The sequence below is a fragment of the Palaemon carinicauda genome, chromosome 4 (genome assembly GCF_036898095.1).
Source record: "Palaemon carinicauda isolate YSFRI2023 chromosome 4, ASM3689809v2, whole genome shotgun sequence".
In the NCBI taxonomy this organism is placed as follows: Eukaryota; Metazoa; Arthropoda; class Malacostraca; order Decapoda; family Palaemonidae; genus Palaemon; species Palaemon carinicauda.
Window position 1 is genome coordinate 172,193,678 of NC_090728.1, and position 4,485 is coordinate 172,198,162.

Here is a 4,485-nt window from a genome sequence, read left to right on the forward strand (position 1 = left end):
GAAATTAGCGTGATACATTGAACGGCTTCTGTCAAAAAGGTTGACAATAGAGTTGGAATTAGCGTGATACATTGAACGGCTTCTGTCAATAAGGTTGACAATAGAGTTGAAATTGGCGTGATACATTCAACGGCTTCTGTCAATAAGGTTGACAATAGAGTTGAAATTGGCGTGATACATTGAACGGCTTTTGTCAAGAAGGTTGACAATAGAGTTGGAATTAGCGTGATACATTGAAAGGCTTTTGTCAATAAGGTTGACAATTGAGTTTAAATTAGCGTGATACATTGAATGGATTTTGTCAAGAAGGTGGACGATAGAGTTGAAATTAGCGTGATACATATAACGGCTTTTGTCAATAAGGTTGACAATATAGTTGAAATTAGCATGATACATGGAATGGCTTTTGTCGAGAAGGTTGACAATAGAGATGGAATTAGCGTGATACATTCAACGGATTTTCTCAATAAGGTGGACAATAGAGTTGAAATTAGCGTGATAGATTGAACGGCTTTTGTCAAAAAGGTTGGCAATAGAGTTGGAATTAGCGTGATGCATTAAACGGCTTTTGTCAAGGTTGACAATAGAGTTGGAATTAGCGTGATACATTGAAAGGCTTTTGTCAATAAGGCTGACAATAGAGTTGGAATTAGCGTGATACATTGAAAGGCTTTTGTCAATAAGGTTGACAATAGAGTTGAAATTAGCGTGATATATTTAACGGCTTTTGTCAATAAGGTTGACAATAGAGTTGAAATTAGCGTAATACATTTAACGGCTTTTATCAATAAGGTGGACAATAGAGTTCTTATTTTGTGAATATGGTATATTCTGATGTACGTTATAACTGTATTTGAGGCTGATGTTTTTATTATTATCATTATTTCTAGCTTAACTACGACCATAGTTGGAAAAGTAGGATGTTACAAGGCCAAGGGCTCCAACAGGAAAAAATAGCTCCGTGAGGAAAGGAAATAAGGAAATGAATAAACTATATGAGAAGTAATGCATAATTTAGAAAAAATATTTCAAGAGGAGTAGCATTAAAACTGATCTTTCATATATTCACTATGTTTGCCTGTTCAACATAAAAAAAATAGTTGCTGCAAGTTTGAACCTTTGAAGTTATGCATAGAATTATATATAGAGGTTATTTTCTTCAATAGTGAAGAGCATATTGGATTTCATTATGTTGGGATGATTTACGTTTTTAATCATATGTCTTCTATAGGCCTGCGAGGGGAATTCCATTTTGTCTGTTAATATTTTGGATATTGCATATGATCGATATGCAATCACTTGACAATTAGTAACTTTAATTCGCTGAAACTGCTCTTGATTGTCTGTTTGTCTGTTTGATTGTTTGTGAACAATTTCCTGGCCACAATTCATAGAGTAGTGAAACTTTCAGGAATTAATTGTTATGTTAAGGCGTGGCAGTGATTCAATTTTGAAAGTCTTAGATCAAAGGTCAATGTCGGTGTCAGACAAATGATTATTTTTGGATAAACTTCATATGCAGAAGGTTTATGTATGTTATTGATGCCTTTATTCATGAGTTTTATTAGTTGATAAGAAATAGAGAGACAAATGCAGTTAGTAATAATTGTAAAGATATAGAAAGAATTGTAGAGAGACGAGAGCGAACGAGGAGTTAGGAAGTTGTTTTCAGTTAATTCCGATGAGTCCAGTGATATTTTCCATAAACATCCCCAGGCGTCCTGTTCCCTTCTCCGAATGACTCATGGGACCCAGACGAAAGGAGGCGCAAAAACCAAGAAATCGTCACGTGATTAAGGACAGCTTGACACGCCCAGGACGACGATATATAAGCAACAGTCAGAGGTGATCTCTCTTTACCTACGGGCCGATCAAGGGAAAGGCCCGTGCCAACAAGAAGAGTTGGCTATAATACTCCACGAACGAACGAACGTGATCTCTCTCTCTTCTTCCTAGAAGGTCGCTCAGTATACCAGGTCTAAAGACCTACTTTAACTTGCCGGACTCGAGGCGAACAACGAGTTGTAGCTGCACATACATTAACTGAAGGACAGCGTATATTCAGAACCGTTTAGCAGCCGAGGAATTAAGGGGAACCATTTATCCCTTGAAACGAAGGACGACGAACAGAATTATTCCACCCGCACCTGGTAGACTGTGGGTGTGTTTGGCGTGACGTCCCAGAGTGGCCGCGGTGATCAGAACATCGTGCCGGCCTTCCCAACACCTGACGAAGGCTCCTACTTCAGCGACGGCATATGGCCTACGATTGACGTATAGGCCCAATTAAAACAAGGAAACCTCTAACTCTTCAGCCAGTGTCAAGACTTCTGAATTCAACGCTACAGATTATGTAAAACCCATTCTCATTTAAAACTGCATTGTAAGTGATGTTCAACCTTTTTAGTCTAGTAAAAGAAAAATTTGGCAACTGGTATCCCTCACCCACGTAACTTTTCTTAGAGTAGTTCCTGAGAAGCTCATTAAGTATTATTACAAGAAAACCCAAAGGAATCATCACATCAAGGTCGAGCAAAAGGTCACCCGAATTGACCATAACTTTAACCCCAAGTTCGCACATGGTTGTCACACAGAATTCAAAATTGCCTTGACCTCACGGGTCATACACGTTAACAGTTTATTTGGTTCTGGGAAAGGCAAGCTGGTCTCGAGAAATAAATTGCCGTGGGGGAGGTCTGCACCCTTATAGTGCTTTTCTAGCCAATGCTGTTTTCTCCTATATTATTAATCCAAATGAAAACCTAAATTTTTCAACTTCTCAAACAACCCATCTAGTCTTATAAAGTTAAAGAGAGAAATGTAGCCTTGTTGCAGTTCTTGGGGCTATGACTGATTGTCTAAGAACCCCCGTCCGGGCACAAGAGCCGGGCAATCTGAACGATGTTGTAGTTCATTTGCACATGAAGTGTTGACTTCTATGAAGTTGTGCCGGTTGAGTGTAATAGGTAATAGAAATGAGTTATGTGAAGAGGACACCACCATTATTCCTACCGTCTACTTTTCAAAATAGATAATAAGATAGTTACATAGTTGAAACGAATCCTAAATCATATCTATTTAATTAATTGGCCCCAAATGTTAAGTATATTGTACTTTCATTTTTCGGATATTAAATAAAACGCGTGAAATGCAGCTATTGTAAATATTACTGCCTACATTATTGAGTTATGGTTAACCAGAGATATAAGACTAAATTGTGATACACTAAAGGACAAATTAAATGGGAAGGTAATGACACAGAGGTATTGAATTCTTGAAAATAATGGGAAAATTTGTTCCAACGTATTTTGTAAAAAAGTTTGTAGATTTAACTTCGTATGATCTATTACAATTTTTACTCGTATTATGTTTGGTTTTTAATATGTTTTGCGTTATGTATATGGGGATATAGCAGCTATCATTTATCGTATATTTACAAATGATTTCATTTTAGTTAACAGGTGTTAATGCTGTAGTATTAAGAGATATTTTTGATAAGATATGAAATATAAAATAAACACGATGTACACAATACGTCTCAGTGAGCTGTCCATTTCCCAGTCTTTCTGAATATTACTATTATTATTATTATTATTATTATTATTATTATTATTATTATTATTATTATTAAGCTGCAACCCTACTTGGAAGAGCAAGAGGCTGTAACCACAAGGGCTCCAACAGGGAAAAATAGCCCAACAAGGGAAGGAAATAAGGAAATAAATAAAGGATATGAGAAGTAATGAAGAATTAAGATAAAAAAAATCTAAAAACAATAACATCATTAAAACAGATATTTCATACATAATCTATTAAGAGACTTATATCAGCTTGTTCAACATACAAACATTTGCTGCAAGTTTGAACTTTTGAAGTTAAGCATCTTTGTCTTCCAATTAACAATAAAATAACAGCAATAAGAACGACGACGACAATAATAATAATAATAATAATAATAATAATAATAATAATAATAATAATAATAATAATAATATAATTTAATATAATAATAATAATAATAATAATAATAATAATTATAATAATAAAAATAATAATAATAATAATAATAATAATAATAATAATAATAAACAGACGTAAAAAAATGTAATGCATTTCCCAGACTGTTTTGTTTCCTTCTACTCCACGGGCTGTGATAAAACTTCTACCTGGTGGGCATTTTTAATTCCATTATCTCCATTATTGAAACAATAAAAACGAATAATAACAACTTGAATTTGAAATCTGTTTAGGGTCTAACTTTATTGATTGCGTGAAATAATGAGTTATATTACTTTTGTTTTCAAAGACTAAACCGTAAAAAGATTACAAAAGTTTTGAGTTAACAAGTTTATAATCATAACACATTTCTTCATATTACTTTCCCCTTAAACACAGTAGAGGATTAGAAAAGATAGAACTGGAGTTCTAGACATCTCTTTTGTTGCCACGAATTCATATCTTTTTTTTTTTCTTCTCTTATTTAGT

General features: G+C 34.4%; 1 protein-coding gene across 1 annotated transcript in view; it reads left to right on the forward strand.

Annotated features, from left to right (window-relative positions):
• Positions 1-1,850: 1,850 nt before the first annotated feature.
• LOC137639200 (galactose-3-O-sulfotransferase 3-like) overlaps positions 1,851-4,485 on the forward strand; it is a 39,059-nt gene continuing 36,424 nt past the window's right edge. The window contains exon 1 of the mRNA XM_068371493.1: positions 1,851-2,383. The gene's annotated coding sequence lies outside the window, so the exon portion shown is untranslated. The remainder of the gene's footprint in view (positions 2,384-4,485) is intronic.